Source organism: Bubalus bubalis, chromosome 3 (genome assembly GCF_019923935.1).
Source record: "Bubalus bubalis isolate 160015118507 breed Murrah chromosome 3, NDDB_SH_1, whole genome shotgun sequence".
NCBI lineage: Eukaryota > Metazoa > Chordata > Mammalia > Artiodactyla > Bovidae > Bubalus > Bubalus bubalis.
In genome coordinates, this window is record NC_059159.1 from 18350687 (window position 1) to 18378289 (window position 27603).

A 27603-nucleotide genomic window follows, 5' to 3' on the forward strand; every position below is an offset into this window, starting at 1 on the left:
TGCCTCGGTTATTGACGTCTCGGGTCTTTAGATAGTTATCGTCAACTCTTCTTCAGATGTTCAGTCTCTCTGTCCTTGGAGAGGGTGAAGGGAGGGGCAGGGGAAGGTTTAGGATCCTCCATTTAAGGAGCCACCAGGGCTAGAAATTGGATGGGAGGGGGACAGCCAGGGCAGCTGTGATAAAGGCACTCCAGATCAAGAGGAGCCTGTCCTAGAGGCAGGAGAGGGAGCTGGGTGGCAGTGAGGACCCGAGGCCACATGAGGTGGACAGGAGAGACCCCAGAGATGGCGGGTGAGAAGGAGGAAAACTCAGGAGGTGCTGAGGCACTGTGGGCCGGCCCTCCAACTCCTTCCTGGAAATGGGAGACTTGGCTGGTAGCTCCTCCATCCCACTGGCAGAACTGAGGCTGCACCCAGCTGGGGCCCAAAGAGCCTCCTCCCTTTGCTCCCCACCATCCCCTCCCCATCACTCAGATTCCAATACAATTTCCAGCTAACCAGCATGTCGATAGAACAAGTCGGGCAGCCCGGATTGCTGGCCAATTACAGGAAATCATTCTGCTCCACAGCTCAGCGCCCAGGGAGAGGGAGGGAGGGAGGAAGGGAAGGGATGTGAGGGAGCAGGCACCCAGCTTGCAGGCTGGGACTGGGCTCTGGCTTCGGGTGGGGCATGCAGTTCCCAGGGAGGGACTGGGGTAGGAGAGCTGGGGTGGATAGGGAGGCTTCTGGGGCTGGGGGGTGTGGGCCAGCAGGGGTTCTTCCTCATCAGAGCTCATTCCCCAAGCCACAAAGATGAGAGCCAGGAGGAGAGGTGTCTGATTGGAGTAGAAGGGGGCAGAAGGGCAGATAGTGAGATTAGTCACCTCCAGAGTCCAGTGTTTGGGAATGAGTTTGGTACCCAGGCCTCCCTGGCCCAGAAGAACTCTGAAGGATCATCCCAATACCCAGAAGTGGGGCCCACATGGGCAGGACCTGTGCTTCACATCCAGCCACGGACCAAGGGGTCCAGATCCCCCCAAGGGGATCCTGGGGGGACAAGGAGAAGGGGTTTAAAGAGGAGGCAGGGAGGAAAGGTGCTGCAGCCTGCAGCTGAGTGGTCCAGCAACAGTCTCACTTGGTGAAGGGATAAGTCTGGAAGCATCCTTCAAGACTGCAGAAGGTGGGACACAGAAACATGGGAGGGGACAAAGTCTTCCCCACTTTCCTTCCCAGGGCCTCTGCCTGGCCTTCAAGAAACTTTCCCTCCTCTCAAAGGGCCCCCCTCTCCCTCTCTCCATCCATCTGAATCTATCCTTACCTCCCTTGATGAGCCAGATGTGTTTGCCACACACCCCCCACCTCCCACCTGCATCCCTCATCACATCTTTCCCAGAACTGCCTTAACTACCTCCTGGTCTTGCCACCCAGCAGACCCTGAGGTCCCCCTGATTCCCAGCACCAATGATTAGCTCCCTTGAGTGGTGCTGGGCTCTATCCCAAAGCAGTGAAAGATCCTTGACTTATAGGAATTTCTCCAGGGACTAACTCCACCCAGCGACTGACTATACTGTTGCTCTGTTTGTCTTGAACCCCAAAATGAGTTAGGGGTGACTCAGTGATCCCTTACCCTGCTCCAGGCTGTAGCCACCTCCTGGAAGCCCCCTCCCAGATTCCTCAGCATCTTTCTGCTTCTTCTCCCCCATTCTAAACTCTCCTTCAAACCCCCATCAAAGGTGGAGCCTGGGTTAGATTCACCCCCCTCCCGCTGCCCACCCCCGCACCCCACCTTGGTCATCCCAAGGGTACACAGCCAGGCAGACACCCCGGAGAGAAGATAGATCTCTGCGCCCCGTGCACCAGGCACGCAGCTGTGCTCAGGAAAAACGCTGAATGAATGCAGTTGACTGGCAAGGCCGGCTTCAAAGTGGTGGGTGAATCGAGAGGGAGGGTCAGGGCCCTGGGGCCACTCCTACCCCAGGATCCCTGCCCGAGCCCACAGGCTTGGACGTCCGGAATGGGGGTGTCGGGGCTGGCCCCTTTGTACAAAGCAGGCGCCCTCGGCTCTGAGAGATTGAGATCAAGCCGCGGCTCGGACCTGGAAGAGTCGCCTTTCGGGGGCCCTCCCTCGGGCGCTGCCTCTCGCGGGCCCAGGGCCCAGTGCTTGGCGATCCGGAAGAGGGCGCCCCTCCCGCCCTCCCTCCCGCCCTCGTCCTCGGTGCCCCCGGCCCGGGCGCGCAGCGCTCCGCTGCCCACAGGCTCCGCGCCATCGATCGGGCCGCGGGGACCCGGGCGCACCGCCCCTCCACCCCTCGCTTTTCGCTTTTAATTGAAGTTTGTTTGAGCAGAGTGCAGAGCGGGCAGAGGCAGAAACCAAATATTTAGTTGCTGCAAATTGGCACCTCCAGATCAATTACCCGGCCCGTGTCAAGGCCTGCGCCGCCCCCAGCGCCCCGCGGAATCTCAATGCCGGGCTGCCCCCGCCCGGGCGGCCCGCGCCGCCCGCCTCCATCCCGCTGCACGTTTCTCATCAGCTCCAGCCATACATCACCCGTGGCCGCGAGGGGAACAGATTTTCAATGGGAAAAGTTCCCCGGGAGGGTCCTCGTTGCTGATTCCCGCCGCGCCCTGTGCTGTCTGCCCTCCACCCCTCCCGTCTTCACCCGGCCTGTCAGATTAGACGGGAACAGCCCAGGAGGTAAGAGTGAGATAAACAGGGAGGTCCAAGGCAAGGGCTTTGGGTCACATGGATTGATCCAACCTTAGTAAGTCCTCTTATCCTCTGAGTGACTCAGGAGATGTTCCTTATGCTCCTTGAACCTCAGTTTCACCACCTATAATATGGGGCTCAGGCTTCATATTGTGGGGGGGGCCAACACTGCACAGAGACCTTGCCTGGCTCTGGGCTGGTACATCGTGGCTCTACTTCTTAGCTCTGCTAGGGGGTGAACATTCTAGAATGAAATGAGGGACCTTGGGTTTGTAAGCCCTTCAACCAAACTACTGGAGAATACCCAAGGGAGAGCAGGGGGCGGCCAGCCCTCTAGAGTCCCTGGCAGAAGCTGGGCAGGCCAGGGCACGTGGGGGCAGGCTCCATCAGGGAAAGCTTTGATCAACAGCCCGGGTCCATCAGGGCGCAATCAGAAGAGGAAGTGCTTCTCCAGTACCAAGGACAGAGAGTTAGCTGGGCCTGAAGGAGTGCCGTGACCTCAGAGGTGGGCCAGGGGAGTGAAACAGGAGGGAAGGGGACAGGGCACAACTTTTGAAAAACTGACATAGCCCAAGGACACAACATAAACTGATTAGAATTAAATGGGTCCAAGATGGCAGACAAGCCAACTTCAACTAGCCCTTGATCCTCAATCAGCAAGCTAAATGACACACCCAGAGGCACCATGACAGTTCCAAGGTACCATCAAAAGACCAAAAATTGGGCAGTGGCCCAGTTCCTGGAAATCTCCATCCTTTCCCCAAATTGTTGAAGTAATCCTCCCACTCATTAGCCTATGAAGTAATCCAGCCCATAAAAGCTAACCACGCCATATTTCACAGGACTGCACTTGCCCTCTGCGATGGCCCACACTCTGTCTATGGAGTGTGCTTCTCTGTGAATCAATCCACTTCTTACCTATCCCTTTGTCTCTCACTGAATTCTTTCTGCAATGAGACATCAAGAACCTGCGCTTCATTACTGTGGGTTGTGGCTGGGGGTTCAAGTCCTAGCCCTGTGGGTTACAGTCCCAATCTGAGGTAAATGGTTTCAGGAGGCTGGAGGGATCTGAAGGAAGGGCATCAAAAACTGAGTCCCAGGAGGCCGTGCCCATGGTGGGGGCATGGGGGCGAGCCCTACAGAGGAATCGGAAAACTGGGCTGCAGTTGAGGCTTGCCTTTTCCTGCTGTGTGACCCTGTGTCAGTTATTTAACCTCAGTTTTCCCAGGGCTTCCCTGGTGGCTCAGAGGTTAAAGCGTCTGCCTACAATGTGGGAGACCTGGGTTCGATCCCTGGGTCGGGAAGATCCCCCGGAGAAGGAAATAGCAACCCACTCCAGTATTCTTGCCTGGAGAATCCCATGGATGAAGGAGCCTGGTGGGCTACAGTCCACGGGGTCGCAAAGAGTCAGACATGACTGAACGACTTCACTTCCCATGTGTAAAATGGGGTTGACACCCTCTCCCTCCCAGAGCCTTTGTGAAGAATGAAGGAGATGATCTCGGGGAGAGACAAGGAAACTCCCAGACGGACTTGGAGGGAATGGTGCTGAGTCTGTGCGAGTTCCTATGCTTAGCCTCACTTCCATTCCAAGAGCTTCCTTGAGGGAACTGGAGTTAAATGGTTTGGCATTTTTAAATGGCTGACCCGTCAAACAAAGTGACAGGCGCTCTAAGTGGAAGCGGAGGTGTGGGGGGAGGCAGTGGCTGCCAGGTTTCTTGCTCTGAGAGCCCTTCCTTCACCCGTCTCACCTTAAAGAAAGAATCTCCGGGCTGTCTGTCCCTTCTTCCCACCTCAACCTCCCCTCAGCCAGAGACCTGTGTCCCCACTGAAGGGCAGGAGTCATCCATGCCTGGAGGAAAATTTTCTCCTATCAGTCCTGATGGAAGTCAAGGCTAAAGCCCCCATGGTAAGTAGACGCACTCCTCAACTTCTTGATTTTCCCAACTGTGAAATGGGACCACAGATGGTGAGCCATTAATTACAAGGTGGCTTTTGGACTGGTGGGCAACCTCTAAAAGCTTCTGAATCCATTGCCCCACCCTCCACACACCTCCTACCCACCCCTTTCCCATACCTGCAACAAGATTATCTCCACTGGCAAAAACCCCACCAGCCTCTTTGGGGATGGCCACCACCATTTGTCAAGTCAGGAAGTCCATCTGATGGTCTACCTTAAATGTCTCACTGTTTCCTTCAGGGAAAAGTTAAAGAACGAACAACAAAAGATAAATGTTCACGGACAGGCAATGCCACACTATTTTTTAAAAAATACCTCCAAAGAGGGTGTGGGGTGGGAATTACCTTCGGACACAATGCTCTTTACACTAAACATCTTGGCGATAAATATAGCTGTGTAATTCTTTTTTCTCCTTGGCAGAGAGAAAGGCTGAGGCTGGGCAGCAAGGCAGAGGGACCCGAAAATATAAATCAATATGTGACTTTAATATATGTGCTCTCGGTGTCTGTGTGTGCTGGGGGATTATTAGTAACCTTGATTCCAGCTCAGTGTCCATGTGAGGCGGGGAGACGCACGGCCCCCAGGGAGGAGAAGAGAAATTAGGAAGCCAAATTCTTCTCCTGATTGACACCTGGGTAAACATTATCCCCGGCAGAAGGAGAAGAAAAAAAGATCAATGCTGGGTATTTTTATCACGTTCCAGGACGGACAGGGAGGGAAATTAAAGAAACAGTCCCCTAGCCTCATTGAATGTGCTCATCTCCAAGGAGGAAGCAAAAAGGGTGGAAGCCAGGTGGGGAGGGCGAGGGGAACTGACAGTGGGTGCATCCCAGGGGGCGTGGCCATTGCTTCTCTCACCCTGGGGCACTTATGTGAGTGGCAGCAGGTACAAAGGAGTCAGCCCGTTAATGCCAGGGCAAAGGCATCAGCTTTGATGGGGGAATCATAGGCCATGAAGTCTAACATGAGATCAGACTCTGGCTTCAACGGAGGGCCAAGAGGCATTAGTCTTAATGGGGTTGTTGGGGATATTTCTAGCAGGAGCTTTCCAGAGCATGGAGGGGGAGAGTGGCTTCAGTGGGGGCTGGGGGGAGTGAGTGGCCCAGAAGTGGTCAGCACCAACAGGGAGAGAAAGAGGCATCTCTCTGGTTGTTGTTCAGTTGCTCAGTCCTGTCCGACTCTTTGCGACCCCATGGACTGCAGCACACTAGGCTTCCCTGCCCTTCATCATCTCCTGGAGTTTACTCAAGCTCATGTCCATTGAGTCGGTGATGCCATCCAACCAACTCAACCTTTGTCATCCCCTTCTCCTCCTGCCTTCAGTCTTTCCCAGCATCAGAGTCTTTTCCAATGAGTCCAATCTGGATTGTCTTGGAAAGTGGGTCTCTGTTCTACAGACAGGAAAACCTGGCCTCCATCCCTTTGTTTCTGGCCTCCACCTCCTCCTGGTTATATGACCTTGACTAAGTCATTTGACCTCACAGAGACCCACCTGTCTTATCAGTAAAATAAGGCAGGTAGGCTCTGCTCTTCTCATTTCACAGAATTTTTAATGGGATTATACAAAACCCTGAAGTGGTAAGGAGTTATTACTACCTAGAGCAACTCTGTGCAATAGAAATATAATGTAAGGCATGCACATGATTGGAAAGATTCTAGTAGCCAAATTAAAAGAGTACAAAGATGCACATCCCTGGTGGTCCCATGGTTAAGAATCTGCCTTGCAATGCAGGGGACGTGGGTTTGATCCTGGTCAGGGAACTAAGATTCCAGTTGCCATGGAGCAACTAAAGGATTCCTCATAATGCAAGACCTGATGCAGCCAAATAAATAAATAAATATTTTTTAAAGTAAAAAGAAATGGGTGAAATTAATTTAAACCATATTTAAAAAATTCAATCCAGGCTATCTAAAACATTATTGTTTCAACAAGTGATGCTAGTTACATTACAAGTGCTCAGTGGCCACAGGTGGCGGGCGGCCACGTATTGTTCAGTTGCTAACTCGTGTCCAACTCCTTGTGACCCCTATGGGCTTCTTGGGATTCCCTGGTGGCTTAGAGGGTAAAGAATCTGCCTGCGATGTGGGAGACCTGAGTTCGATCCCTGGGTTGGGAAGATTCCCTGGAGAAGAAAATGGCAACCCACTCCAGTATTGTTGCCATGGGAAATTCCATGGATGGAGGAGCCTGGTGGGCTACAGTCCATAGGGTCGAAAAGAGTCAGACATGACTGAGCGACTTCTTTTTGGACTTCTTAGGCGGTGCTAGTGGTAAAGAACTCGCCTGCCAATACAGGTAGACATAAGAGACACAGGTTCAATCCCTAGGTTGGGAAGATCCCCTGGAGGAGGGGACAGCAACTCACTCCAGTATTCTTGCCTGGAGAATCCCATGGACAGAAGAGCCTGATGGGCTACGGTCCATAGTGTTGCAAAGAGTCAGACACGATGGAAGTGAATTAGCACGCATGCACAGATTGCAGCATGCCAGGCTTCCCTGTCCTTCACTGGCAACATACTGGACCAGCATAGATCTAGAACAAAAAACACACAGGCAAGGGGCTTCTGTCGCCTTAACAGTGGGGAGAGGCCCCTGTGAAGTGCAAGGTAGAGCACCCCTTTTTAGAAAGGCAATTTTGTGGCTGCAAATGGGCCCCCACAGGAGGCTTCCTGGGGGAGGCAGAGTGAGAGCAGCGGTCCTCCCATCAGTAAGCCCACTGCAGGTCCCCAGACCTGGATAAGACCTGGGGCTGGGGTGGACACTAAGCTCCCCGTTTGGCCACCCACCCCCCATCCCCAGCCCTCGGAGCAGCGTGGGGTGGAGAGAAGAACCTGCCAGTTGGTCTTGGAAACTCTTCAATCCTGGTGCTTCTGCTTCCTGGCTGTGAGATCGAAGGCAAAGGGATGGTCTTGATCAACGCCATTTCAGCAGGGGTGGAAAGGTTTCTTACACAATGCTTCCGAAGCTGTGAGCATGGGGTGTGGGAAAGAGAATGTGAGGCGGGAGGACAGGGGAGTCCCTTTCAAGGGCACCCCGCCCTGAGTGGCTTTTGCTGGGCATGTTCGAAGAATCTGCAGGGCCCACCCTAACTCCTGGGAGAGGCCAACTTCTGCTACAGGAAGACAGCCAGGATGGAGGCCCAGAAAAGGTGTGATTCCCCAGGAGTCACCCAGCAAACCCAGAAAAAGCTTTGCTGGGAGCTCCCTGCTTTGGGGCCAGGCCACCTGGGTCTCGCTTCTCAGCTGCTCTCAGCACTAGGGTTTGTGGAAAGGAATGCACAGGAATGTTTCAGGGCAACTTGAGTGCTGGCAGGGAGGCAGCCTTCCTGAGTCTGCTGATGCTGGGAGCCAAGGAAGGGGGCAGCCTGGAGCTCTCACCAGAGCCTGTGCCCAAGTGCCCCCAGCCCCTATTACCCACCGATTCCCGAAGTCCTGGCTGCAGAATTGTCCTGCCAGGGGAGGGATGTGGGGAGAGGCGCCAGGCTCCCCGGGACCAAGTGCTGCAGTGAGCCTTCAGTGACAGCTTTTGCAGACTCTGCAACCAAACGGGAGAGATGGGATTTCAGAAGATCTGAATCCTAGGAGATCCAGCAAACGAGCTTCAGGAGATGCATGGACATATCTCCTGTCCCCATCACTGAAGGCAAAACTTTGAGTCTGTGCTTTTTTCTAAGTTAAGGGTCTAAGCTTTTGTCAAGGCTTAGAGGCATATGTGACTCCTGAAAGAATAAGAACCACTGCTCTAGAAACACACACTCACAAATACACACATACACTCACATAGACACACAAATATGTATATGCATAACCACATGTACAGGCTTCCCTGGTGGCTCAGATGGTAAAGAATCCACCAGCAATGCAAGAGACCTGGGTTCGATCCCTGGGTTGGGAAGATCCCCTGGAGGAGGGCATGGCAACCCACTCCAGTATTCTTGCCTGGAGAATCCCCATGGACAGAGAAGCCTGGTGGGCTACAGTCCATGGGGTTGCAAAGAGTCAGACATGACTAAGCACACACACAACTACATATACACACATGCATACATGTACACACATATACCCACATACACACACACTCCCTCTCGTTTCAGGTCTCTTCCACCTTGGCTCCATCCCGCGCAGTTCTGCCTCCATGGACATCCTCTCTCCAAAAGTGCTATAGTGACTTCTCTGGTGGTCCAGTGCTTGGGACTCTACGCTGTCAATGCAGGGGGTGTGGGTTCTATCCCTGGTCAGGGAACTAAGATCCTGCATGCTATGCAGTGTGGCCGAAAAAAAAAAAAAAAAAAAACCCAACTGCTGTTAGCCCATTCTTCCTAGTTAGAGACTGGCGATGATGCCCAGTGCCTACCAAATTCAACTGTGGACTCCTGGCTTTGGCATTCATAGAGCCCCCCTACCATCTCGACCTCTCTTCCTGCCACAGAGGAATCTGTTTCCAGCCCAGCTTGTGGCTCCAAGTAACCTGCCATATACGGTCGACTCTCCCTGTCTCTGCCCCAGCCATTTCTCCTCCTGGGACATCCTTCCTTTCCACCTCCCCTCCCACTTAACTGGAATCTCAAGGCCTGCAGGACCTGGCTCACGTTGCCGCCTCCTCCATGAAGCCTTCCTCAGCCTCGTTGGAGTGTCTGCATTCCTCTAGTCCATCTCCCATGGTCCTTTGTGTGTCCCAGGCCCTGGATCCTCATCGCTCACAACCTCAGACTCTGGGTCACCAGACTGCACTTAGCTTGTCACCCAGTGAAAACTGTAAGCCCCTGGAGGGCGGGGCCTACAGGGTGGTGTCCGTGAATCCTCTCTGAATCCATCTCCTACCATTATATTTCCCGTCCCACTCACCTCCCCCCCAACCCCCAAGGTAATACCAAGGTCAGGTGAGAGAGAAAAACAGATGAAGCCACATTTTGCAAATCACGAAGTATACCCTGCTCAAGTGCTCCCCTCCTCCTAAGACTCTTCCTGGACTCCCGCCCGCCCTTGGCTCTGATCTGTCTGGTCCCTCCCCATCCCTTCAGGTCCAGATGTCGAGAGCCTGAGTGGCTCGATGGGAGAGACATGTGTCTCTCTGTCTCTGAGTCTGGATCTCGTCTGTGTTCCCAGTAGACATCTAGCCTCCCCCATCAGACTGAGAATGGGAGGACCTACCTTTTCTGTTTTTTCTTTTTTTTCCTTTCTTTCCTCTCCCCATTCCATCAAATAAGGATTTCAAATAGCTCTCAGAGACACACGTGACAAGATACAAAATGAGAGAGGAAGTGGGGATGGAAGAGTCTTGCTTTCTCCTTCCCCAGGCACGGTCTCTGGCACCCAGCAAAGGGCAGCTTTCAAAGCCGCCCATCCTGAGTCCATTCATCCTCCTTCCCTGCGACCTCAAGTGCAGATGTGGCCAGCACCCTCCTCCTTTGCCAGCCCACCAGGCTCCATCCGCTGCCAACCCTGGCCCTACCAGCCCGGCTCACCCGACCCAGCCCTTCATGCTCTGGCTCCTTCTCCCTCCTGCTCCCATCTGCAACCACAGCACATCTCAGCTGTCTGATTAACTCAATTGATTAATTAAGCTCTAATGAGCGCTGTGACTCACCCCTGCAGCTGCTGACCAGGAGGCCAGTGGTGCCAGGAAAGGCACCAGGGCCACAGGCAGGGGCTTAAGAGGGCCCAGGGGACAGGAAGCTCAGTGTTTGGTGCCCCTGGAAAGGGAACCACAAACCTTGCCCTGGGCTAGGTCTCCTCCAGAGCCCTGGTGGATGAGGGATGTCCCGGGGGCTCTCTGGGCCAGGGGGTCAGTTCCAGAATGACACAGTTAGCATCTACCTGCTGAAGGTGGGGGCAGGGGGCAGGAGGTATTGATTGGCTGAGAGGTGCAGGAAGGGGACTAGACCCCCTCAGAGTCTCACTCTGACTCCCAGACCTTCACCTGCTGAGACCCAGCAGGCTGTGTGGAAGCCAGACCTGACCATAGGAGCCAGGCTTAGCCTTCCCAGCAGCGCCAATTCTGAGGTTTCTCCCACCCACAGAACTCCTTCCTAGCCAGGCATGTGGTCCAGGCACTTCCCCTGGACCTGGTTGCTGGCTGTCAATCCCAAATAACCACAGGGCTCCGCAGAATTCCAGTTCCCTATATTGCCAGCCTCCTCCACCAACCCTGACCACTGACTCACCGCTCCTCCAGACTCTATCCCCTTGTCTGGGTTCGGGAACAAATGCCCTCCATTAACAACGATAATCAGTGGAATGGAATCTTCCATCTCATAAAGTACATCTGTATCCATATTCTCCAGAATCTTGAAAGCCAGAGCCAGGGCTCATTTCTAGAAATGAGGAAACGGAGACTTCAGCTTGCCCTACCTAGATGACAACTGGGTTTTTTTCCTTGCTTCTCAGCCATTGAATTCATCTTGGGAAAACACTTCCTCTTGGAGCTTTGAGGCCTCCGCTTAGAAGTCCCTTCAGCCAGGAAGTCCCTTGCCTCCCCAGCTCTAGGGAAGGGCCCTCCTATCATGTCACTGATGTTAAGTCGTTCATACTTGCCGTTGGGCCATGAGGGCAGCGGCACCCGATCCATCGCGGCTCATCCCTGCGTCCTGCTCAGGGCTTCACACCCAGCAAGGACATAATGAGCATGCGCAGAAGGAAGGCAAGAAGAAAGAAAGGAATGAATCACCACAAGTGGGAGGTATTCTGGTGCCCATTCTAGGGCTGGGAGAAAGGACAGAGCAAGGCGACCAGTGCGGGCGTTCTAGCCATGAGTTAAGCAGGCAATCCATCGTGTGCATGGGCCATTGGACTGGTGAGCAAAGGGGTAAGCCCCTCCCCCTTCCCTCTGCAGGGAGAATATGGCGGGACTGGCCCAGGGAATCATGGGAGATGGGGTGGGCGGGGCAGGAGAGGGTGGGGAGGATGAAGCTCTGGGGTACTGAGGCTGCTTCAGGGGAGACAGAGCGCTGGCGGGAGAGTAAGACCTGTTTGGAGTCCTAGCTTTGCTTAACCGCTTGGTAGATTTTGGCCACATGGCCTCCGCAGTTAGGCCTGTGAACTAAGAAAGTCTGATGACGTGGCCTCTGGACCTACTGTCCTCTTGTTGTGGGCTGGGAGCCCTGGGGCCTCAAGAGACATCGGTGGCCAGAGGAAGTGAGTGCGATGGTGGGGGACAACAGGACCGGGGGTTTGTGACACCCCTGCTGCTGAGGTGGGAGGGGCAGTCGCCATCAGGAGCCTTTGATCCCCAGGAAGAGCGCCCCCTCCCCTCCACTGCCCTCAGCCTCCCTGCTATTGCCGCTCCTCAGGTTCAGTTACCAGCTAACCGTTCAAATCGGTCTCCAGCCTGTAACTTTTCTGGAGAAAATGATTATGTGACGATTTCAACCTTGCTCCAAACACCGTTTTAATTGGTTCTGGGAAAAGGCGATTTGGGCACCGAAGGGCTATGTGGGGGCAAGCGAGGACACAGCGGCAGACTGGGGGGTGTCAGGCAGCAAGCCCGCCTTGAGTGGCCATAGAAGCTTCTCAGCCACTGCCCAGACCCCCACCCTCTCCTGATGCTCACCTTGCATCCTGGGTTAGCCTCAGCGGGAAAGAGGCCATGGTGCTAGGGCTAGTGGGGGGGCTTCCCAGGCAAGCATGCTGGAGGGGCAGACAGGATCCCTCCCCATTTCCTGCCCAAAGCACCCCCTGAGTCTCTTAGAAAACTGCTTTTCTGCCAACCTTCTTTCTCTGCCTCCAGCTCCAGCCCACCTGGGGATAAACTTTTGCTCCGGTACTAGCCCTGAGGAAGCAGAATTGGAAAGAACACCTGATTCTTCAGAAGCCTGCAGAGCCTTCTAGCGGGATTTGGGATTATCTGCTCCAGGGATCACTCAGCCAGTTTTCCACCTATTAAATAGTTGAGATTTGACTACTGGCTAATCTTTCTGAGCCTCAATTTCCCCAGCTTGTTAAAGAGACAGTTGGTCCCAGGTGACCCCAAAGGTCCCTCCCAGCTCTGAAGCTTGAAGTTGTGTGCTGTGCTAAGTCGCTTCAGTTATGTCCAACTCTTTGCAACCCCATGGACTGTAGCCCACCAGGCTCCTCTGTCAATGAGATTCTGCAAGCAGAAGTACTGGAATGGGCTGCCATGCCCTTCTCTGGGGGATCTTCCTGATCCAGGGATTGAACCGGCATCTCTTAGATCTACCAGCATTGGCAAGTGGGTTCTTTACCACTAACACCACCTGGGAAGCCCTTTCAACTAATTCTCTCTGTGTCATCCTGAGGCTGGGCAAGTCCCACCCTAGATTCTCGGTGGCCAATTCCAAGGGGACCTGTGCACTCCTCTAAGCCTTGCAGAGCCCTGCTTCCCCAGCAGCTGTAGGGTCCCTCCCCATCCCTGGGCCAGAGCTGAGCCAGTTGCTAGATAGAGAGATGGAGCCTGGGGTTGGAGCAGGGGGGCAAGGGCGGGTGTGCCCACAGTTGAAGGGTCTGGAGGAGAGACATGGAAAGGTCCACCATGTTAAAAAGATTATCTATTTATTATTTATTTTTGACTGTGCTGGGTCTTTTGCTGTGTGCAGGCTTTCTCTGGTTGCGTTGAGCAGGGCCACTCTCTAGTTTTGGTGTGAGGCTTCTCATTGTGGTGGCTTCTCTTGTTGTGGAGCACAGGCTCCAGGGCTTGTGGGCTTCAGTAGTTGCGGCATGTGGGCTCAGTAGTTGTGGTGCACGGGCTTTGTTGCCCTGTGGCATGTGGGACCTTCCCAGACCAGGGATGAAACCCATTCTCCTGCATTGGTAGGCAGATTCTTTATTAGTGAGCCACCAGGGAAGCCTGGCAGGTAAATTCTCAGCCACTGGACCAGCAGGGAAGTCTGAAGGTCCGCCTTTGACTCCATCTCCGTGTGTCTCAAGGAGGAACTTTTACCCGTTGCCTTAACGAACAACAGGTTGGCACTTAAAAAACTGCTTCCAAGCTGCCATGTTGGAGACTGTGCTCTCGGGAGCTACTCACAGCAGGAGTGAATGTGCCCTTCTGCACGTCACCCCGAAGACGTGGGCACCTGGGATGCAGTGAGGACTGGCCAGGCCATGGTGGACCCCAACACCTGCCAGTCATCAATAAGCATTCTCCGGGCACTTGGTGGGCACAGGCGGAGGAACGGTGAGGCAGGTGCAGAGGGTATAGAAACTGTCCATTAAATTCATTCACCAGTTATTAATCACCTACTGGCTATTAGGTGCGGGACCAGTTCCTCCTGGGAGAAGCTGACAAGCTTCTGAGAGACAGGACATCCCTTCCCAGAATAACCTGGAGCTTTGAGACTTCACAGAAAAGATGGTGGGGGGGGGGAAAAGCCTCAAGGTCTCAGGAGCCATCAGTCTCAATACGATGAAACCAGGTGGACTTCCTGCAGGAAGTGTGTCTGGGCCTGGTTTGGCCGTGGGGAGGTTGGTGGGCTTTCTGAGGGACCTCCCGGCTGAGACGCACTGGGAGAAGGGGCAGGGAGAGAAAGAAGGTAAGGGTCATGTTCATGTTTGCATCTTGGGCCTCACAACTCCCTACCCCAGGGGAGGGGATGAATTTTATGATCTCCATTTTACAGATTAGGGTCCTGAGCTGAAAAACAGGTTCAAACACTTCCGGGGTCATGCAAAGCTATGAGGGACAGGAAGCAAGGTCTGCCTGTGCCCCTCAACCTGTCTTTCTGGGGTCCCCTGGGCTGGCCTCACAAGAGCATCAGCAGGCAGAAGCCCAGCGCTCTGTTGGAAATCAGGAACCTGGCTCCCGGGAGCTTCTGGGATCCAGGAGGCTGAAGGAATGAGATCTGAGACAAACAGGTCCCCACCCTCCTGCTCAGGAATGGAGTTTCAAAGGCGCAGATCACAGGGGAAAATTATATTGTCAAAGAGGAAAACCGGCGCTGCCATCCCTCCTTCACTCATTAATTTCTGGGGAAGTATGAGCTGTCAGCAAGCAGCGGCCTCCAATTCAAATTACAGAATTTGAATTCTTAATTTCTCCTAATCCATCAGTGAGCTGCCTTCCCGGGCTAATATTAGCAGCGCTAGCGAGGCTTGTCGCCGAGTCATTGATGTCTCCCCTCCTCTGAAGAAACCCCTAATCGATAGGGCTGGCCGTGGGGTGGGCCCTTCAGAGGCAGACACCCCTCCTCCCCGCTCCCTAGCTGTGTCCAGTCCCAGAATGAGAGCGCGGAGTTTAGGGAGGCCCCTGGAGAGCAGAGGAGAGGTAGAGAAGATGGAAGAGACTTGGCACGAGGGAGGGAGGGTGAGATGGGAGGAAAGACAAAATTAGTGAGACTCAGAGACGTAGGGGCAGAGAGTGATGGAGAGACCAAGCCAGAGGCCCCAAGAGATGGATGGAGACTGAGGTGGAGAGGAGGGAGGGAGCCCTCTGGAACCCAGGGCCAAAGCACACACTTTGACTTTCCTCTGGGAGAAAACACAGCAAATCCAATGCAAAGCCCCATAAGATTCTCACGGCGCCATGGGGAGCATTGTGTCCCAAGGAAAACGGGGGCCCCAGAACGCTAAGCCCACTTGTCCAAGGAGTGTTGTGAGACACAGATGTGAACATGAATGTGCCGGTTCCCTTCTTTCTCTCTCTGCCTCTCCTCCCCTCCCTGTGCATCTCAGCTGTGTGGCCCTTCAGAAAGACCACCAACCTCCCCACGGCCAGAGCGGTTCAGACCCCCTTCCCGCCAGAAGTCCACCTGGCTTTGTCCTCTTGAGACAGATGGCTCCTGAGTGCTTGAGGCCTTATTTCTTCACCATCTTTTCTGCAAAGTCTCAAAGTTCCACTTTGCCCAGAGGAGTTCTGGAGCCAGATGCTTTGAATCAAATCACAGCGTGAAGGCCTCCTCTGCCAGGAAGTCCTCTTGGTTTCTGTCCAGCAGCATCATCTCTTTCCAGATCGCCTGGAGAAGGGAAAGGCTACCTACTCCAGTATTCTGGCCTGGAGAATTCCATGGACTGTATATAGTCCATGGGGTTACAAAGAGTCATACACATGACTGACTTTCACCATCACTTTACCTTTGGGTAATAGTGCCCTCCCCTGGTCAGCTACCTGGGTACAGGAGACACTCTGTACCACTACTCTGGACAGGTGGGGAAAGCATGGGAGATGACCACCATTTGTACATTTCTCCTTTTTTAAAAAAATATTTTTTATTTATTTGTTTTCTTTTTGGCTGCACTGGGTCTTTGTTGCCGCGCTGGCTTTCTCTAGTTGTAGCAAATAGGGGCTCCTCTCTAGTTGTGATGCATGGGCTTCTCATTACAGTGGCTTCTCTTGTTGTGGAGTATGGGCTGTATAGCTCAGGCTCAGTCATGGTGGGCCACAGGCTTAGTTGCTCCGCGGCATGTGGAATCTTCAGGGATTGAACCTGTGTTCCCTGCATTGGCAGGCGGATTCCATACCACTGAGCCACCAGGGAAGTCCCATCTGTGCATCTCTGATTTATCTCTTCAACAAGGCCAGGAGGTAAGTCCTATTATTACCCTTGATGCTGGTGAGGAAACAAGCACATTTATGCCATTTGCCCAGGGTCATGGGGCAGTGAAGTCGTTGTGTCAGGATTTGAACATAACCAGGCTGACTCCAAAGCAAAGTGGTTAATACCATGTGACAGGATGTTGGGCGAAAATCTCATGGAATTGTACCTGGTGTGGTCCCTGTCCTTGCTGAACTACGGAAGGGTGAAGGACACGCCAGGCTGGCCTTGTGATGTCCTCACAAGACCCTGGTTCCATCAGCCAATCCTCTTATTAACATCCAGACAGCCTCATACCTTCCACCCCCTCATCCAGCTCACACTACTGCCTTCTGCCTTCCTGTCTCCCCAAATCTGACCCTTCATCCAGGAGGCCTGATTCACGTCAGCCCTTCAGCCAGTCACCTTCCTGTAGCCCCTGTCCCTGATCCTGGTGGCCTGTCCCTCCCTGACCTGTCCTTGTTCTTTCTGTGAATGTCCTGCCTGTTCAGCAAGTTGTGAGCCTCGCTGTGCACAGCCTGTGTACCCTCTGATGTCCTAGGGCCCAGCCTTGCCGGCTTGAGGACTCAGTAAATATTTGTGGACTTATCAACTGATTGATTGGTGCGGTCAGACAGGAGGCCTGGGACAAAGATGCCTGAGAACTAAGAAGTGTCCCTCTCACCCTGGGCCCAGTGTCAGGGAGCTGGAGACACACAGGTGGAGACTCCAGGGCCCAGCAGGTACGAATGGCCTCATGTGGACAGTGAAGCTTTCTGCTGGCCCTCAGGGGACCTTGTCTCCCTAGGTTGGAGGATTTGGGGATGTGACAGGGGAAGGGAGAAGAGGGGCCCCTCACATTGGGAAGTGAAACTTACAGGCATCCCTTGAAGCTCCCTGCTCTCTCCAGGAAGTTCTGCCCAGGGTGGGAGGCAGACTCCAGACTCTTCCTTGGGGTCATTGTCTCCACCCCTTTCTTAACTCTTGCTACTCCTCCTCTCCTAGCCAAGAGGCTGAACCTGAATTGAACTATTTTGAGCCAAACCTCTGAATTATAGATGGTCTGGCCAGTAAGCCTGCCACTCCAGATCAGTGGCAAGGGGAGCTGGGAGGAGGCGGTCACTGCCTTCCCTCCTAGTGTGAGTGAGTCTGTGCAGGTGCCAAGTGGAATTCCAAGGGGTGGCATGCCCTGGTGGGTATAGATTTGGTAACTAAGGAGTTGTGGGTGTGCATGAACAATTATGGATAGGAGTTGTGGGTTCTCAGACATTTTTCCACTCTCTGAAGTTCCAAGATGGTGGACCCCTGGGCTCTGAACCTTGTGGACCCCAAATCTTGTATCTCGCCAACAACCAGGATGGATGGAGGCCCAGCTTCACGTGGGATGATGACACAAGTCATCCTGCCCTCATCCCACCCCTGCCTTGGGATCCTCAGGAGTCAGGTGGACAGAAAAGAGATGACGCTATCAGGGCCGGATCCATGAGGGTGAAGGAGTGGCCATCGACTGCCTGAGGACAGCAGCAGAAGGAGCATCAGGACCGCCTCTGGGTTCCAGCACCACACACACCGGAACTCAGTTATATGTCACAGACTTGTGTTGTTGCTGCTGTCCAGTCACTCAGTCATGTCCGACTCTTTTCGACCCCATGAACTCCCTGTCCTTCAGCATCCCCTGGGGTTTGCTCAAGTTCATGCCCATTGAATCGGTGAGGCCAGTTCAACACTTCTGTACTCTACTCCTATGATCCCCATTTTACTGATGTCGAAACTGAGGGTCAGAAAAGACTGTTTCTTGCTCAAGACTGCACACATAGAAATAGCAGAATCAAGATATAGACAGCGAAGAAAATAATAAGGCAAGTTATAGCCAAGGAGAAAATATTTACAATACATATGTCTGACAAAGGTACAAAAAAATACATGTACATGTGACAATACATGTATAGCCAACGAACGTTCATGACTCAGTAACAAGAATACAGTCTAATTTTTTTTCCTTTTTGATCACACCAAGTAGCTTGCAGGATCTTAGTTCCCCGACCAGGGATGGAACCTGGACTGCATGAGTGAAACCACCAAGTCCTGACCACTGAACAGCTGGGGAATTCCCCACAAACAATCTAATTTTTAAATGGCCCAAAGAACATACAGGATGGCCAATACGCATGAAAGAGATATTTGACGTCACTCATTATCATGGAAATGCAAATTAAAACCACAACAACTACCACCACACATCCATTAGAAGACTAACCATGCTAAGTGTTGGTGAAGTTGTAGAACAACTGGAACTCGCATAGGCCGAGAATAGAAATGTTCGATGGTACAACTACTCTAGAAAAGTTGATCCGTTTCTTTCAAAGTCAAACGTACAATTACCATAGGACCCAGTCATTCCACACCCCCAAGAAACATCTTCACACACAGACTTGTCCACCCATGTTTGTAGCAGCTTAATTCACAGCAGTCCAAACCTGGAAACAACACAAATGTCCATCAACAGGTGGCCAAACTGTCATATATTCCAACAGTGGGATCATACGCAGCAATAAAAAGGTATGAACTACTGGCAAAACAACAACGTGGATGAATCTCATAAACATCATGAAAAGTGAAAAGCAGCCAGATGCCAAGAGTACATATTACATAATTCCATTTATATGAAACTCTAGAATAGACAAATCTAATCTATAGTGACAGAAAGCAGATCAGTAGTTGCCTGGGGCTGGGGGGAGGGTGGGGATCGACTGGGAAGGGGCACGAGGGAGCTTTTGGGAATGATGAAAGTGTTCTATATCCTGATGGTAGTGGTGCACATAAATTTGTCAGAACATCAGATTGAACATTTCAAATGTGTACATTTTATCCTATGTCAATGATGCTTCAATAAAGTTGAAAAAAGAAACCCAGGTAAGCTGAACTAAAATCCACACCTATAACTAATATACCCTGTGTCTCTCGAGGTCATACTGGTTCAGTAGCAGGCCGCTTGGGCTTCCCAGGTGGCTCTAGTGGTAAAGAGCCCACCTGCCAGTGCAGGAGATGCAAGAGATGCGGGTTCCATCCCTGGGTTGGGAAGATCCCCTGGAGGAGAAAATGGCAACCCACTCCAGTGTTCTTGCCTGGAGAATCCCATGGACAGAGGAGCCTGGCAGGCTGTAGTCCATGGGGTTGCAAAGAATCGGACACAACTGAAGTGACTTAGCACGCAGCATGAAGTGGTCACCTCAGGCCCCTTTGAGCAAGAGTAGGGCCCTGGTTCTACAATTGATTACCTGCCCCCACAAAAAGGAAGCATCCAGCTTTCATTGGCCTTACTGTCCCTCCCCCTCCCACCACCACCCCAGGTGCCTTACGGCTTTCTCTGTAACCTTAGGAACTGACCACCTGGGAGTCTCTAGTTTCCCCTGGGGCCTCTCCTTGACCCATCCAAAAGGAAGCATCTCTGTAGCTTCCTAAAGTAGCATTCTGATGGGTGGACTGGAAACCCTCAGGGAGACAAAGTTTTTTTTCTTCCATACCAAGAGGTCCAGTCCACCCCTGTACATTCCCTCTCCCGTCCACCACCCAGGGACTGGTAAGGAGCCTTCAGTGTAGTGGGAGGGGGCATGGGCGCTCTGCTCTGGGGCAGGTACCAGGCTTACCCACTCAGGGACCCCCAAGGAAGGCCAGTGTAGTGGTGCTCAGAGCCCTCAGACTTGCTTGCTATGGTCATCAATCATTTATTGAATGCCTATTAAGTACTAGGCTTTGAATGAAGCCCTGTGCCTGCATTTTCCCTGTTAATCCTCTGGATAAGCCTCGGAGGCTGGAGCTACTGTTGCCCTCATTTTACAGACGGGGAGGCTGAGATGTCGGGAAGGTCAGTGAGACCACACAGCTAGCGGGTGGAAAGGAGGCTGACAATGGCCAATGCTGTTAATTTCCCAGCAATACCTGTACCAGCCCCATCTGAATCCCTCGGGGGGCAGTTTAAAAATACAGATTCCAGGGCTTTCCTGGTGTCTCAGTGGTGAAGAGTCCGCCTGCCAGTTCAGAAGACATGGGTTTGATCCCTGATCTGGGAAGATCCCCACCTGCCACGGAGCAACTAAGCCAATGCCACAACCATTGGGCCTGTGTTCTAGAGCCCATGAGCCGTAACTACTGAGCCCACATGCCACAACTGCTGAAGCCCGAGCGCCCTAAAGCCAGAGCTCCACAGCAAGAGAAGCTGCCACAGTGAGAAGCCCACACACCTCAACTAGAGAGTAGCCCCTGCTCACTGCAACTAGAGAAAAGTCTGCACAGCAATGAAGACCCAGCCAGTCAAATATAAATAAATAAGATTAGTTTAAAAATACACATCCCAGGATCCAGTGGCTAAGACGCCGTGCTCCCAAAGCAGAGGGCCCAGGTTTGATCCTGGTCAGGGAACTAGAGTCCACAATCTGTAGCTAAGAGTTCACATGAAGATCACTAAAGATCCCGCTTGTCACAACTAAGACCCGGCCCAGCCAAATAAGCAAAATTAAAAAAACAAAACAGATTCCTGGGCCAGTCAGTCCTTTGCTGTGTCCTTATTTCCTCTAGGTTCTCAGGGGTTTACGCAGGGAGAGAATCTGCTCTGCCCGCCACAGCAGCCTCCAGACTGTGATCCATTCCCACCCCTACCCCATCCCCACCCCCAGGTACCAGGTGCCAAGTCGCACGTGGCTGGGCGCATTGCCATTTCATCTGACTGAAGAGGGAGGCAGGGCCGAACCTGGTCAGGACTGGCTGGGGTCGAGGGCCAGCAGAGAAAGGAGATCTACAAATAGCAGCAAATTGCTCATTGATTTCTGTCCTGTTGGGGGGAGCCCTGGGACCAGCAGGAACGGGATTGGGTTTTAACTAGAGAAGTGGAAAGGGCAGCTCGGCCGAAGGCAGGCTGGTAAAGCCAGGAGGCAGGCCCCCGAGCCTCAAAGGTGCCAGGGCCTTGACTGTGTGCCTGGGAGAGTCACACTCCCATTTCTGTCTGCCCCTGGGGATGAGGTTTCCTGGAAGACAGGCCTCAGAATCTAACTGGTGTGACCTGCCACAGGGAAGAGTGGAAAAAGACATAAGAAATAAACATTCCACAGCCAAAAGTGCCTGCTTGTCCAAGATGGCCCGTATTTCAAACATCTGGCCCCATCAGGCCCTGAAGCACACTCAACCAATCACACCAATGCTCTGATTTGGGGATTAGGAAGTAGTGTTCAGGGACTTTCCTAGAGGCCTAGTGATTAGGATTCCGAGCTTTCACTGCCGTGGCTGGGGTTCTATCCTTGGTTGGGCTGCAGGCTGCATGCCGCGGCCAGAAGAAAGAAAATAACATTCATGCCATGAAAGAGTATTCAGGAGGTCCCCTACCCACTTCCTTCAGTTTCACCTGCACGCTAGGCTTCTTAGAACTGGTTCCATGTTCCCCCTCAGGGTTTCCCAGCTTTCCCTCCTTGTCTGCAAGGCTGTTTCCTCTTCCTGGAGGGTCTTTTCCATCAACTCTCCAGGAATCCATGTCTTATGCAGTCCTGAAGACCCAGACTCAACTAACTCTTGCCTCCAGCTGATACCTCCTGGCTGTTGGCAGCCTCCTTCTTTTCTTGACCTCCTATGGTCGGACCCACACAGGACCCACACTTCACTCCTGCCATCTCCCTTGAGTGTGTGTGAATGTGAAATGTTCACACGCAGAGGTCCATAGAAGGCTGCACTCCTGTGGTTTCTTCGTCAAGAGTGTGGAAAAGCAGGGACCTGGCCATCAGGAGCCAACACCTTTTTTTTTTTTTGACTATGCTGAGGGGTTTGTGGGATCTCAGTTCACCGACCAGGGGTCAATTGAACCCGGGCCCTCAGCAGTGAAAGCACAAAGTCCTAACTGCTGGACCACCGGGGAATTACCAGGGGCCATGTTTTAACCATCTCTATCATCCTCAACCCCACAACAGACAGTACAGCAGGTGTTTGCTCCATGGTCAGTCTTAGGCCTCAGAGAGTCATGGAGCTAGAAGGTACCACAGCAGTGGGGCTTCCCTGCTGGTTCCCTTCCCTGCTAGCAGTAAAGACTCCACCTGTCAATGGAGGAGATGCAGGTTCGATCCCTGGGTCAGGAAGATCCCCTGGAGAAGGAAATAGCAACTCAGTCCAGTATTCTTGTTTGGAAAATTCCACGAACAGAGAAGCCTGGCAGGCTACAGTCCATGGAGTCACAAGAGTCAGACATGACTTAGCGACTAAACTTGCTTAGAAAGTTCTAGTGATGGAAGCAGTCCTGGCATCACCCTAGGAGTTTCTGTCCCACCATCTGGGGGTGACAGGTATCTTGACTCCTGTTCAGTCTTCTTTTTCCTCCAGTTCCAATTCCTTCAGCTCAAAAAGACCCCCATGTTTTCCCTGATTTGCCCTCTGTTCCGAGCCAGCAGACCCTGGGCAGCTTTCCACCCCTGAGAGCCAACCCTCCTTTTAAGCCAAGTCCCGATCCCCTCCATCCCCACCCCTCCAACCACCTGGGCAGACAGTGACTCTCCTTGGGTCCCCAAGATGGGGTTAGAGAGTAGAAAAAGGGTCCAGAATACAAGAGACTTTACCAGGCTCAGCCTTGGGGCCATGCCCTGGAAGGGAAGGGAGGAGCCTGGACATCACCCCTCAGGGTGCCTGGGGCAGCAAAGTTCCTCAAGGGAGGAACTGAGCCTCTTCATTGGAATGATGGGGAAACTGAAGGACATGGACTTCCCTGGTGGTTCAGTGGTTAAGAACCCTGCCTGCCAATGTAGGGGACACGGGTTCGATCACTGGTCGGGGCAGATCCCACATACCGAGGAGCACCTGAGCCCATGCACCACGACTGCTGAGCACTCGCTCTACAGTCCCGTACTCTGCAACAAGAGAAGCTGCTGCAATGAGTAGCCTGCGTATCATGACTAGAGAGTAGTCCCTGCTTGCCACAACTAGAGGAAGACCCAAACCGCCATAGATAAATTTAAAAAAATTTTTAAAGAAAGAAACTGAAGGACGTGACTTCACCGTGGATACAATAGCCTATCAGAATCAAATCCAGGATCTGGTTTCCCATCTGGGATATGGATTCTCCTGGGCCCCGGTACCAAGGACGGCAATAGGCAGGGATTGCAGTTGGCTCACGCAGGTCCCTGGATGGGTCCTGCAGAGGATGAGGATGGACAGACAGCCACCTAACCCTGAGGCCAGGGCTGGACCAGAGCTTCCAGGGACAGAGTGATTTCCTGTCACTTGGCCCCAGAGCAGCTGCTCCCTCAATTAATTAATGGCCCCGATTCTGAAGATTTGATGAAGGGGGATCACACGCAGTGGCCTGTTGGAGCCTCCACGGAGCCTTCTATTAAGTAAGGGCAGCAGGACAGATGGCAGGGGCTGGGCAGCACACATGCCACGTGCTGAGAACTGTGCCCGCTGCCCCCTCTCATCTTCCTTCCTGTCCTCGCCGTTTCTTAGCTCCTTGCTTCCCCCTCCCCTTGCCCAGGTCAGCGCCCATCCCCTGCCCTTACAGGGCCCCTCTGCATCTATCCTCCACCCCTTCTCAGAGCCTCCCCTGACTCGTTCTCCTTGAAGTCTGGGTCTGGGAGGAAGTGGGCACAGAAGGTGCCCCCTTCCACCTAAGGTCACATCAAGGGTGGCATTCTTTTTTTCTGAGTATTTGTTTATTTATTGTTTATGTTTACTTGGCTGTTTTGAGTTTGTTTCAGCACAGGGGATCTCCGATTTTCATTCTGGCAGTCATGATTTTTAGTTGTTGTATGTGGAATCTAGCTCCCTGACTAGGGATTGAACCTGGGGCCCTGCATTGGGAGGGCAGAGTCTTAGTCACTGGACCACCAGGGAGATCCCCAGGGAAGCAATCTTGGGACTTTTCAGCCCAGCCTCGAGCCATGACCTGCCATAGATGGTCACTTCTGGCAACTAACATCCTAACTTGGGAGTTGGGAGGGTGATGGAGGTGTCCAGCAAGCAGCAGCCAGACTTCTCTGAGGACAGCTCAGGGACAGTGAGAAAAGCCCTTCCCAATCACGCTCTGCAGTGCTGACTTGGACGAGTTGTTGGGCTGGTCAGATGGAGAAGAACAGGACAAGAGACCCAAAGGCGCCACTGCAGGCTGACCAGATGGGTCCCAGGAGCTGGCGGAAGTTCAGATTAGTGCTGGTCAGGGTTAGGGCAGTCTAACTGCGACCAGCAGACATCTGAAGAGCTGCAAAAGCACAGGGTCCAGCAGAAAGCAAGCAACAGCAAGTAGTCAGTGATGGGAATGGGGACTTTGTTAGGCAGCATCTTACATGGTCAGTGAAGAGGGGTCAATCTAGGTGGTTAGTTTGAGAGATCTGTACAGAGGGTCATTCCTGGATGTTGAGGTAAACACGTTGGTCATGTGTGGCCAGTGTTAAAAGAATGTATTAGCCTGCTTATTTAAATTATATGCAGAATACATCATGCAAAATGCCAGGCTGGATGAAGCACAAGCTGGAATCAAGATTGCCGGGAGAAACGTCAGTAATCTCAGATATGCAGATAACACTACCTTTACGGCAGAAAGCAAAAAGGAGGTAAAGAGCCTCTTGATGAAGGTGAAAGAGGAGAGTGAAAAGCCTGGCTTAAAACTCAACATTCAGAAAACTAAGATCATGGCATCCAGTCCCATTACTTGGTGGCAAATAGATGGGGATAAAATGGAAACAGTGATAAACTTTATTTTCTTGGGCTCCAAAATCACTGTAGATGGTGACTGTAGCCATGAAGTCAAAAGACACTTGCTCCTTGGAAGAAAAGCTATGACAAACCTAGATAGCTTATTAAAATGCAGAGACATTACTTTGCCTACTAAGGTCTGAATAGTCGAAGCTATGGTTTTTCCAGTAGTCATGTACAGATGTGAGAGCTGGACAATAAAAATGGCTGAGTGCCGAAGAACTGATGCCTTCAAACTGTGGTGCTGGAGAAGACTCTTGAGAGTCCCTTGGACTGCAAGGAGATCAAACCAATCAATCCTAAAGGAAATCAACTCTGAATATTCATTGGAAGTACTGATGCTAAAGCTGAAGCTCCAATACTTTGGCCACCTGATGCAAAGAGGAAAAGACCCTGATGCAGGGAAAGATTGAAGGCAGGAGGAGAAGGGGATGACAGAGGATGAGATGGTTGGATGGCATCACCGACTCAATGGACATGAGTTTGAGCAAGCTCTGGGAGATGGTGAAGGACAGGGAAGTCTGGGGCACTGCAGTCCATGGGATCGCAAAAAGTCGGACATGACTGAGCACTTGAACAGCAAAGCACATTGATGTCAGGCCAATAGGAGTGGCAGATATTGGACAGTTCGTTGGGTCATCAGTGTTGGGAGCCTGGGCTGGGTTGACAGGTCGTCAGTACTGCTGGGTCAGTACGGTCACTTGATTAATCAGTGTTAAGAGGTAGATGTTGGGATTTCCTTGGTGGTCCAGTGGTTAAGAATCTGCCTGCCAGTGCAGGGGACACAAGTTCGATCCCTGGTCCGGGAAGATCTCATACACCTCAGAGCAACTAAGCCTAGGTGTCACAAATACTGAGCCCATGCACTGCAACATGCGAAACAACTGTGATGAGAAGCCTGCACACCACAACCAGAAAAAGCCCGAACTCAGCAATGAAGACCTAGTGCAGCTAAAACTAAAATAAATTAAATTTAAAAATAAAGAGTAGATGTTGAAAAGTCAATATGTGAAGTGAAAGTGAAAGTAAAGTTACTCAGTAGTGTTCGACTCTTTGTGACCCCATGGACTGTAGCCTACCAGGTTCCTCCGTCCATGGGATTTTCCAGGCCAGATTACTGGAGTGGGTTGCCATTTCCTTCTCCAGGAGATCTTCCCAACCCAGGGATTGAACCCCGGTCTCCTGCTTTGTACACAGACACTTTACAGTCTGAGCCACCAGGACAAAGCGTCAGTTTCCAGTCTGAGGGCATGGCAGGCTCTGTGTGACTTTGCATGGTAACTGATAAAGCAGCTGAAGCTCAGCTTCTGGTTCCCTGCCCCAGGGCCTCCTCCAGCCCCAGGCTACACTCCTGGCTTAGTCATAGCAAAGCTGTCCTGGGGCTGAGGTGGGGGGCTTAGACTCTTGGGATTGTGGCCAACCTAGAAGCAATGCCTGGGGCATGGGGGATGGAGCAGGTTGGGAGCTGGAGTGCTTAGGGATGCAGCAAAGCTCCACAGGGGTTGTGGGCCTCAAGGCCAGGATGCTCATTGATGATTCGATTCCCATTATTGATGCTGGGAGAAGTTTCAAAAGATGGAATCAGGAAAGAGGATGGGGTTCTCATGGAGAAAGCGATGGCATAGCCTGGCCACTCAGAATACAAATGAGACCATCTGCTCACCTGGCCCTTCACAGCTGCCCCTTACAGTGCTGAGGGGAGAGGGGAGGACATGCTCCTGGGCATGCAATGAGCTGCAGATTGTGGGTGTTGGGGGACCCCCGGTAGGCAGTGAGATGCCATTCTTGAATGGAGCACCCCAGCTTTGGAAAAGCCACAGATTTGCAGGCAGATGTAAAGGGAACACCAGGTTCACATGGGGCGGTCACAAGGACATGGATTTTGGCTTCCAGTGGGGACAATTTCTCCAGAAAACCAGGCTGTCTCCATAAGAGAAAGCTTCCCTACTTCCAGAGGCACTGAATGCCATGGACTGGAGGTGTCCAAGTAGAGTTTGGAAGACCCTCCTCCCAAAAAAGATGGTCTCTGAGGCACCCTCCTCCCACCAGCCCTGCCCCTATATGGTCATCAGGGTCCCCTGAGTGATGTGAATGGTGGGAAATGGCCATAACCAGCCAGGGGCATTTGGATGGTTCCCATGAAGAGCAAGGCGTGGTGGCTCTGTTGACCATCCTGGATAAGGGGCCAGGCTGAAGGAAGAGTGACAACTTGGGAGAGCTGCTCCCATGGGTAGCAGGTACCTGCAAGGAAAAAACCGATCGGCCCTTGGGCAGAAGCCAGGAAGGGACAGGATAACTCACTGCTGGGAGGTGGGGCTGGGGGTGGGGTTCAGGATGGAGCCAAAGCTAGAGCTGCTGGGACCATCAGATCACAGGGGCAGAGGCTGGGGGTGGGGAGGAATCTGATGGGGGAAGCACGATCTCTGCCTTAGGTGAAGGTTGGTCTAATGGGGAAGACTCAGTTCCTGCCCTGGGAGCCCGATTTGATAAGAGAGATATAGTCTCTGCCTTGGGGAGCCCTCAAGTCTAAAGGGGGAGACAGTGCCTACCCCCTGAGTATCCATCCCTGGGGCAGAAAACAAGAGGCAAGTTGTCCTGATTGGAGCAGATAGGCAGTGCCCCAAACCTGAGAGCGGAGGCAGGAAGGTGGAGGCCAGCACGGCCCCAGGTCTGCAGCTGAGAGGGCTCAGGCTGAGGACCAGGCATGCTGACTTCCAGTCTCTGCCTTTCCAGTGCTGGCCTAAATTCAGCACCGCCGGCTGTGCCACTCCCCA

The 27603-nt window shown here is 52.7% G+C and overlaps 4 long non-coding RNA genes across 9 annotated transcripts; 3 read left to right on the forward strand and 1 right to left on the reverse strand.

Annotated features, from left to right (window-relative positions):
- The first annotated feature begins 4013 nt into the window (after positions 1-4013).
- On the forward strand, positions 4014-6126 carry LOC123332577. The gene is made up of 2 exons (XR_006549417.2): positions 4014-4595; positions 5067-6126. It is a non-coding gene; the product is annotated as an uncharacterized LOC123332577 (long non-coding RNA).
- Positions 6127-7030: 904 nt separating this feature from the next.
- Positions 7031-11438, reverse strand: LOC123332578. Of its 5 annotated transcripts, XR_006549422.2 has the most exons (5): positions 11177-11438; positions 10811-10960; positions 8065-8181; positions 7479-7612; positions 7031-7180 (listed from the first exon to the last, which is right to left on the reverse strand). It is a non-coding gene; the product is annotated as an uncharacterized LOC123332578 (long non-coding RNA). The 5 variants fall into 5 exon arrangements; XR_006549418.2 differs by lacking the exon at positions 7031-7180 and having other exon boundaries at positions 7342-7612; XR_006549419.2 differs by lacking the exons at positions 7031-7180; positions 10811-10960 and having other exon boundaries at positions 7342-7612.
- Positions 11439-11549: 111 nt separating this feature from the next.
- LOC123465554 lies at positions 11550-12543 on the forward strand. Its single transcript, XR_006640779.1, has 2 exons — positions 11550-11780; positions 12373-12543. It is a non-coding gene; the product is annotated as an uncharacterized LOC123465554 (long non-coding RNA).
- A 230-nt stretch (positions 12544-12773) lies between these two features.
- On the forward strand, positions 12774-19019 carry LOC123332579. Of its 2 annotated transcripts, XR_006549423.2 has the most exons (4): positions 12774-12834; positions 16046-16122; positions 16674-16854; positions 17399-19019. It is a non-coding gene; the product is annotated as an uncharacterized LOC123332579 (long non-coding RNA). The 2 variants fall into 2 exon arrangements; XR_006640780.1 differs by lacking the exon at positions 12774-12834 and having other exon boundaries at positions 15824-16122.
- The last annotated feature ends 8584 nt before the right edge of the window (positions 19020-27603 follow it).